The sequence below is a fragment of the Ambystoma mexicanum genome, chromosome 7p, assembly GCF_040938575.1.
Source record: "Ambystoma mexicanum isolate Mex_15411 chromosome 7p, UKY_AmexF1_1, whole genome shotgun sequence".
In the NCBI taxonomy this organism is placed as follows: domain Eukaryota; kingdom Metazoa; phylum Chordata; class Amphibia; order Caudata; family Ambystomatidae; genus Ambystoma; species Ambystoma mexicanum.
The window spans coordinates 647936996-647947094 of NC_090939.1; positions in this window are offsets into that span (position 1 = coordinate 647936996).

Here is a 10099-nt window from a genome sequence, read left to right on the forward strand (position 1 = left end):
AGTCACCAAAGACTTTGCTAGTCTTGAATCCTGAACAGAACCAGTACAAACCATCATATTGTGGACGTACTGGCTGGGGCAATTCGATTGCCCCAGGGTCTGTTAGTCGAGGGGGCACGTCTCCGTCCCCCCTGATCGAGTTTTGGCTGGTGGCAGTGGAAACTACGTTTTATATTCAACCGCGAATATTTTCCTATGGGATTTCCCATTGTTTTAGGCTAACACATTTAATTATTTATTTACGGTAGCCTTAAACATACCGCCGGTTTATATATTTATTATTATGACTCCGGTTGGGACTTTTTGCCAAAACTTGATTCTAAAATGGCGTTGGCGTTCGCCTCTGTAACTCTGACCCAAAGTGGAGCCCTTTGTTCCACTTTTGGCGGGCTTCTCCACAGAAGCCCTCCAAAGTGGTACCACTCTGTCTGGGGTACTTAGGAGGGGTGGAGGGGGGTTTAGGCACCCTGGACTGAGTTACCTTGGTAACTCAAGTCGCACTCCGTCCTGATTGGCCCAAGTGGTGAGCCGGCCGGCTCACCACTTAGCATGTTTGAGTGACAGCTAGGCTGGGTGAATGGGGGTTTGCTGCATAAAAGCAGGGCTTTGGGGACTGGAACTTTAGAAGTCGCCACAGGAACAAGAATCCGACGAGGGAAGAGCTGAGCCGACCTGCTTCGACGACACCACCCGGTGGAGCCCTGCTGAACCGTCTCACCACTTTTCCCGACGACCGAGGAGAACTCTTAACGGAGTGGCTCCTTCCCTTGACTGGTGGGGACAACCAGTTTTCGCCTTCTTTTCGCTTCTCGAGGTATCTCGTGGCCGCCTTGCCAGTGCCAAGCACCCCGGCAACCGGAACCCCACCACTTTTACCCCAACCACGAAAGTCGGTACAACCCTTTGACCGGAGGACTCCGCGGCTGGTTTCTTCCCGGGCAGTGCAACGACCTCCTTCTTCTGCTCTTCTGCGAGAACTTCTTCTCCCCTGACCGACGTCGAGCCTTGCTGCCACTGCCTGGAACAACTGCCACCGTTGGAGGATCCTTTCCGCTTAAGGTACCGTGTTCCGCCTGGCTTCCCTTGCCACCGACTGTACGGGGTAGATTTAGCCCCCGGCTTTCGAACCTGGGAGTGCCTGGAATACCCTGGCTAAACTTCTAAGCCACTCTAAACTCTTTCTAACTCTCTGCAAGACTTTGAATCCCTAATAACAGTGTGATGTTGGGCACATTTTCGCTCCGGCTACTCTAAGAGTGGGCCCTGCCTAGTGACTTTTGCTCACCTGTGACTTTGTGCTTCTTTGAGTCTATTGCAAGTGTTCTGGACCTTAGAGTGGTGTGTTTAACCCATTTCTGTTTCTTTTTATCCCTTTCTTGAACCTACTAGAGTGTCATCTAACGTTAAGCGCTCACCTCTGTTTTAATTATGTGGTGTTAACTTAGAGTTGTCTAGATAGGAGTAAGGGTTGAAACTGCTTTCATTATAACTGTGTTTTAAGTGTTTTTACTATACTTTGCTAGAGTGTTTTCAACTTATGTGTTCTTAAAAATAAATAACTATATACTTTTGAAACCAAGCTCTGGTCCGTGTTTGCTGGTGCTATTGTATTTGAGTACCTATTGTGTATACTTTACATACTGCCTAACTCTTCTTGAGGGAAGTCTGACTGCTCAGCCACAGCTACCAGGTAAATCTGGGTGGTGCGGACTGCTACCAAGTGGGTTTACTGCTATACCTGTAGTCTTAAATCTTTTGCAGTGTTCCCCAAGGGAACTGCACAGGTTTCTGCCTAACAGCTACAGTGAATTTCCTTGACAAGGTGCTCTATTGGATGCCCTGACTGTTGAATGGGACTTCACCTGCTCTTTTTGTTCCTGCCGATCATGGTCATTCGGTTAGTTCTCAGGAGACTGTCAGTTTGGGGCCACGTTGTTCTTGATCGCTCCAGATGGTGCCTGGAGAACGTGGTACCCGCATCTGCCCTCCCTGGCGTCTTCTACACAGGACAGACTGCCTCCCCCACTCATGGGGGAAGGTCCTGCATGCAAACCTCTGCAGCCTGAATTTTCATGCCTGGCTGCTGAAAGGTTAAGTTATCAGGCGTGAGGATTTGTCAGAGGATTTTCTGCCAAAAGAACCACCACCAAGTCCATTTATGCCTGAGGTGGTGGAAGTGTTCGGCTTGGTGTCGGGAGAGGGATCTGGATCCTTTTACTTGCACCACCTCCTGGACGGGGTCTACAACTAGGTACAGTGAAGTGGTATCTTGTGGCTATTTCAGTCTTCCAGAGGACCCCGGCGCAAGGCTCCTTTTTCATGATCCCCACACTTATTCCATTCCTGAGCAGTCTCTCCAATATGTTCCCCCATGCCAGTTTGTTGTTCCAGCATGGAATTTAAGTTTAGTGTTGGTGTTTCTAAGGGTGCTCCATTTCAACCCCTTCGTTTTGGTTATTTAAGACTTCTCAGCCTTAAGGTTATTTTCCTAGTTGCCATCACTTCCGCTAGACAGACGAGTGAGCTCCAGGCTCTGTCAGTGAATCCTCCCTACTTTCCCTTTTCCAAATAGAAGGCGATGTTGAGAGTTAGACCCTCCTTCCTTCCAAAGGTGGTCTCCGATTTCTATCTCTCTCAAAATATCAGTCTACCCATCTTCTTTCTTCTGCCTCACCCTTCCAAGGCAGGAGAACAGTTCCATCTTTTAGATCTGATGCAGGGCCTCAGCTTCTATGTCTCTCACAGGCAGGAGAACGGGACTGATGACCAACTTTTCGTTGGTTATGCAAGTACCCGAGCAGGAAGGACTGTTACGAAACAGACCTTGTCTCATTGGATCATTTTCTGCATTTCAGAATGATCTGGCCTGCAAGGAGGTCCATGAGGGTCTCAGTGCTCACTGCAACAGAGGTTTTGCCGCCACTTTGGCTCTGCAACGTGGAGAAGCCTTGTGTGCGCGCCCCCAGGATGTAGGCTGGACTGTCTTGTTCCAATACACATCCTGGGTGCCAGAGAATCTGGTGTGCTGTGAATGCCTGGGACCACCGTGGTCTATGATTGGTCCATGTATGGTATGCCGTTATGTCAGCAGATCTCCCATTGGGTCCTCTTCGTTTTGGCGTGAAGGAGATTTTGGATAAGAGAAGGCCCCAAACACTGATACCATGTCGCTCTCCGGAGTTCTCACTGAACGAAGGATAGAATCCAAGTATCCTGAAACTACGAAGCCGAGTCGAGGAACCGCTGGTGACCCGCTGGAAGGGTTGGCACACTGAGTCTGCTGTCGTCCCGTGGGACCCCCTCTGCATCTGGTCGTCCTAGAACGTCTGCAAAGACGCTTTGACCCATTGGAATAGTGGGACCAACTATTCTCTGCACCTTCATCAGAACCTGCAAGTAAGTCTTCTTGGAAGTGTCCCTGGGCCAACCAGTGGACTGACCAGCTTACGCAGGACTTTGCTTTGTCACTGCCACTGTTTCGAGGAGGCCCTTGAAACTTGGTACTCCGTAAGCTCTGTGTTCATGGCACTCTTGCACCGAATTCGTACACTTGGCGTTCCCAGGTCTGGAGTAAAGTGAGTGCGCCCGAACCGTAGTACACGTGGTTATCGTGTCGCCCAGCCATGGTGACGAACTTTGCAAGCTCGTTGCAGCTGTGGTCCTCTGTGCCCTGAAGCCTGCTACAGTGGAACTGGCTTGATCCATCCACCAGGAGCGGAGAAATCGCCACTGTCCCGTAGGGGAATCAATGCTGTATCTTCGCTGAAATCCGCAGAGCCGCCAGATTGCCACATTTGAACCTGCAACCGAAGTGCACTCGACAGCCGAAGTTTGATCCGCAGTGCGCCAGGGGTCGGTGAGTAATTGCAACCCTAACCGGTGGCCCATAGCGCATCCATCCATTTTTTACCCACAAGTGACCCCTGAGGGCCCCTCTCCTTTCCACTGCTAGTGCAAACTATCAAACTATTTCCAACTCTTGGAATCGACTCTGCCCTCAAATGGAGGCCTGCCTCGAATAGTGGGAACCTATTTTGCATCACCTCACCTGCATTCCTGAGCTGCTACAGTCCCTACAAAAGACCCTGTTTCGCCCATTTGAACTACGCATGTGCCAGCTTCGCAAGTACATTTGAGCAATATGCTCCTCATTTTAGGGATTGGACTGCATTTCAGTTAGGACTGTGTTTGATGCAAAAGGGCCTAAAGATTATTTGCACTGCCTGCTTCCTTCCCTGTTTAGGTTGTAGACCCATTTGGTGCATTCATCCTTTAGACCCCATTGGTCTTGTATATATGTATATATTTAGGATTGTATTGGTTTAATAAGTATTGCTGTGATTTTCTTATTGTGTGCTGAATTGCAAAGGCCTTAGAATACATGTATTTGTATTTTTGATATATATATATATATATATATATATGTGTCCCAGTCAGGTGTATATATATATATACACCTGACTGGGATATATATATATATATATATATATATATATATATATTACACCTGACTGGGAGTGATTTGTAAGTGTCCTTTACTCTGTGTGCTCATTGAGGTCTTTCAGTCACCCTCGCCCCTCCTGAGACCTAGTCTTGGCCGCCGCCAAGCTACCGTGATTGGTCTGGCTTGTCCAGAAGTTTACCCTGTTCCACGAAACTTGGCTGGCCTTCTGAACCTCTGCCCACCAGGTCATAGTTCGAAATTCCGTCTTAACACTCAATTAGCTATCTTGTGGTTTCTCCACTAGTCTTATTTTCAAGAGTTTATTCGAGGAAAGTTCAGCATATTCATGTCAGGCAATCCCTATTGACAAAAGTATGAATCATTGTGTTTCCACAAAACCATCAATAGTTGACAAAAGAAATTAATTCAATGCGGGCTGTGTCGCTGACTTACATATGCATGGGTTTCTCACAAGTGGTACTATATAGAAGTATTTTCAATGGCCTTAAGTCTTCCTAATGGTAACCCAATAGTTGATCTAATTTAGAAAATTCTGAGGATAAGATGTCCATCCTCTTAGTTATCTCAAAGTGAGTTCAATTGATGCCAACAAAAAAAGGGTAGATTCTACTTTGTGTCTAAAGATTGCCGCTATTTGTATGGGATGTCATGCGCGTCATGTTTTGACATGTCACTGCGTTGATGGTATGCGGTTTGACGTCACATGTAGTGACGATAGTTTTCAATGACACAGAAAGAAGGGGCGTCCGTGATGTGACAAGAAGTTAATATTAATTAGAGTGTGTGGCAGACACTTAAACAATAATGGTGGAACATATTTTAATAAATATTTAGCAGTGTCTTGATGGTGAATATCTCAATTCTGTGAACGAAAGTAAACCTTGATAAGTGTCTCAAAATACTTGGAAATAATGTAAATAGAAAATGATCCATAACTGTTACACAATATCTCAAAGGTGTTGCTTTAACTAGTGGTATGTGGCTTTCATCACACGTAGTGACCATAGTTTTCAATGACATGGGAAGAAAACAAAAAGGCTTCCGTGATCTGACAATTATGGACAAGAAGTTGATGTCGATTAGAGTGTGGCAGACACTTAGAAACAATGTAGATGGAACATTTGTTTTAAATATTTTACAAATATTTAGCAGTATCTTGAAGGTGTTGTCATAACTACTGCATTATGGACGTCTCAATTCTTTGAACAAAAGTAAATGTTGATGAGCGTGTGTATACTCTGAAATAATGTAGATGGATGTTTTTTCATAACTGTTACCCATTGTCTCGAAGATATTGCTTTCACTAGTATTTTACGATTGTTTCAAATATATAGCTGGTTCGTTTGTCCAATTTCGAGGGGATTGTGTCTTCCGACGTATTACATATCTATGACCGTAATCACGACAGCGGTGCTGCTTCGGAAAATCTTTGTCGATATGCTGTCCTCGAGGGCCTCCATCGAGCCGATGTCACCGGATGTTATAAGTAGGACGCACGACGCCCGTAGCCTCAGTTTCGTTTTTTCCGCGAACGTGTTCGCTTCGGAGATCTTGGCGCGCTTCGGTTCTACTGAATCCTGTTCTTTCGGTTCTTCGAACCTGTTAGTTTGTGTGTTGAAAATTATGTCTTCGGCTTCTTCCACCCCGCGGTCGGGTTTTAAGAAGTGTCGGGTGTGCGGGTCCAAGATGTCGTTGACTGACATGCACAACGCTTGCCTCTGGTGCCCTTACATCGAAGGCCTTGCGGGAGCGTAAGAAGAAGCTGTCGATGGGTATGGTGGCCATGCCCCGGAAGTCGCGATCCACTGGACTTTCGACGGACGATTCGAGGAGCGACTCTCCGCATCGTCGTCGTGAGTCAGGGGGGTCTCGGTCCAGGAGTCGGTCTCGCCATTCCTCTGCCTCTTCGAGGCACTCACGGAAGCGCCGTCGCAGGTCGCCTTCCCCGTCCTCATCCGAGGACTCTGCCCGTCGACGGGTTTCTTGTCCCAACAAGCATTCCACTCCTGAGAAATGGGATTCCTTCCAAAAGGAGATGATGGCGATTTTTAAATCGCAGGGCTCCGGTCCGTCTGCGCCGGCGAAGGACGCCGGCCGTGACCGTGCTAGAGACACCACTCGTACGCCTTCGGGCTCGAGCGGTCGTCGCGACCACCAGGCGCCTTCGAGGTCCCAGTCGGACAAGGATGGTCGCTCTAGACATGCCCGTTCCAGGTCCCGGTCCTCGACGCCCTCGAGACCGCGTGAGCCTGTGAAGTCTTCGAGGAAGACATCGATGCCTCTGGCGCCGAGGTCGTCGAGGGACTCTCCCGAGGCCCCGCCTCCGAGGAAGTCGTCGACGCCATTGGCGCCCAGGCTGTCGAAGGACACGCTCGGGGCTCTGCCCTCGAGGTCTGTGTCGACGCATTCGAAGTTGTCGCGCCTCGCTCGACACAGATTCCGTCGACGCCTTTCGAGGCTGCTTTGTTGGAGGGACCCCATGGCAGGGTGGAACCCTCCTCGAAAGGCTCTGGCCAAGGCTAAGAATGTCTTTGTCCTTTTTTCTGTGCCCTTTTTCCAACCTCGATTATATTTCTGAGGGGGGGATGAGGGATCTGAGGAAGGTTTGGTGCCTGAGGAGGTGCCTGGCGAGATTTTGGTCACAGCCAGATTGAAGACCTGTGTCAGTCACTGCACAACGCCAGTGGTCTGGACACCTCTCCGGAGGTGGAGTTCTGTCTGCCTGAGCCCGGCACCCATCCCGAATCCTCATACCACCACATTATGTTGAGGGTCACGGAATACTTGGGATGGTCTGCGCCACCAGTGGATTTTCTGCAGGATGACCTGACGGACATCCTCGACCAAGGTCCTCCAACTGACCCAGTACTGCCATTCCATATGGCTTTGCAAAGAAGGGTGGCTGGAGCTTGGACTGCTCTGGAGAGTCTCCCGGCAGTGAGCAAGTCTTTGCTGCGAAAATACCGCCCAGCCAGTAGTGAACCCTGCTACTCCGGACAGTTTGGTGGTGCAGGCGGCCACGGGCCCAGCAAAGCAGGCGTCGTACCCTACCATCCCTCCTGATAGGGACGACAAGCGTTTTGATGGCTGGGCGAAGAAAGTGTTTTCTTCAGGGGGTATGGCTTTACAGGCAGCCAACTCTGTGTGTGCCTTGTCATGTTTCACGCACACTCTGTGGAACTGTATTTCCTTGGCGGCTGAACATATTCCCAAAGGGGAGGAACGGGATGGTTTTCTTGCTATTTTACAGGATGGCAAGGATGCCATGTATGAGTCCGTTCAGTCGGGTTTGGACATGGCAGATTGTGTCAGCCGGTCCATGGCGGCGAGCACCATAATACGCAGGTTTGCGTGGTTGCGTAAATCGGGGTTTGCTCCTGATGTGCAGGCCTGGCTCCTCAACATGCCCTTTGATGGTGAACATCTTTTTGGCAGCAAGGCTGATGAGAGCCTTGAGAGGTTGCAGACCTCCAGAGCTGCAGCGAAGTCGTTGAGCGCTGCAGTTCGCCAACTTCTGCCTTTTCGTCCTAGGGGACAGCAATGGAGGGGACGTTCCTTTCATTGTTACTCATGCTTTAGTAAATTGAGAGGAGCTGCAAGTCAAAGGGGCCACCATAGGAGTGCCAGAGGGGTAAAACAGGGTACTAGAGGTGCCAAGGCTCCTCGGGCAGTTGCCTCTTTGCCCTCAGGCACTGCCGTAGCCGCTTCAGCTCAGTCATGAGGCCATGTCCCATGGTTCGCCGGTTGGGGGAAGGCTGGCGCAGCATCTTGTAGATGTGTGGGTTCTGGAGATCATAGCCCACGGCTACTGTCTTCCTTTCCAGCAGAGGCCTCACAACAATCCACCAGGGAATCTCTCTTAGAAGAGTCCGGATCTGCTCCTTGCGCAGGAAATTCAATCCCTGCTGGAGAAAGGCGCCATAGAACTGGTGCCTGTAGCGGAAAGGAACAAGGGATGGTATTCCCCTTATTTTTTTATTTCGAAGAAATACGGGGGATTGAGACCCATCATGGACTTGCGCGGTTAGAACAAGCTTCTCAGGAAGGACAAGTTCAAGACTGTTACTCTTTCGCAAGTCCTCCAGGCCCTTCAACTTCAGGACTGGTTGGTGTCTCTCGACCTCAAGGGCGCTTATTTTCATGTGCCGATCCATCCAAGCCAGAAGTAGTACCTGAGGTTCGCGGTTGGCGACTCTCACTTTGTTTCGGGTCCTGCCGTTCGGATTGACCTCCGCCCGAGGGTCTTCACCAAGCTCATAGTGGTGGTGGCAGCGTATCTCGGGAAAGGGGGGAGTCACGTCTACCCCTACCTGGACGATTGGTTGATCAGGGCGCGCTCTCCCGAGCAAGTCCTGGATCATCTGTCCATCACCTGCCACTCCCTTCACAAGCTGGGCTTCTCCCTCAACTTAAAGAAGTTCCATTTGACGCCAACCAAGCGGCTGCAGTACATCGGAGCAGTGCTCGACACATCCCTGGGGCAGTAGTTTCCCCCCCGTGTGAGGGTTCATCACATTCAGCAGATGGTGCACAAGTTTCAACATGCCCAGAGTCTCCCGGCATTAGAGTTCTTGAGGTTGCTCGGCCTCATGGCATCCTGCATTCTTCTGGTGCCGGAGGCCAGGTTCTGGATGAGATCTCTGCAGTGGGCCCTCAAGATGCAGTGGTTGCAGTCCTCCGGCAGGATGTCGGACCCCGTTTAGGTGCCATCCTCGGTCGCCCAGGACCTTCTGTGGTGGGCCGTCGAAGGCAATCTGATGAAGGGGGCCCGTTTTGGCTACCCTGGCCGATCGCGACAGTCGCATCCCTCACGGGATGGGGAGCTCATGCCAACGAGTTGACAGTCAGCAGTCGTTGGTCTCTGTCGGAGTCCAGACTCCATATCAATCTGTTGGAGCTGAGGGCCGTCAGGCTTGCCCTGTAGGCTTTTCTGCCGACTGTGCGAGGAAAGAATGTCCTGATTCTGACAGACAATACAGTGGCCATGCACTACCTCAACAAAAAAGGGGGGGGGCAGGGTCACTTCCTCTGTGAAGGGAGGCAATGCAGCTTTGGTTCTGGGCCATCCAGCAGGAAGTTTCAATCTCGGCAGTTCATCTGGCCGGAGACGAAAACGAGACGGCGGATGCTCTGAGCAGGCAGAGCTCAATCTCTCACGAGTGGGAGCTGGCTCGGGAGATTCTCCTGGAGATATTCGCCCTTTGGGGGACCCCTCAGGTGGATCTCTTCACCACCAGTGTCGACCGGAAGTGCGAAAGGTTCTGCTCGCGGGAATTTCCTCCAAAAGAAGCATTAGGAGACGCGTTCGTGGTGGAGTGGTCCTTCCGACTGCTGTACGCGTTTCCGCCAGTCCCCGTCATCCCACAAGTGCTGCAGAGGTTACGGAGGTTCTGTTCCCGGATGATCCTCATTGCTCCGGCTTGGGCTCGGAGGACGTGGTACCCGGACCTTCTCGACTTGTCCATCTGCCCTCCACATAGTCTTCCCTACCGAGACGACCTGCTCTCAAGGGAGGAGGGTCAGGTTCTCCATCCAGAGGTCAGATCCCTCAACCTTCACACTTGGCTTCTGAAAGGTTGAGGTATAAGGATTGGGACCTCCCTGAAGACGTGATGGAGGTGTTGCTTTCGGCCA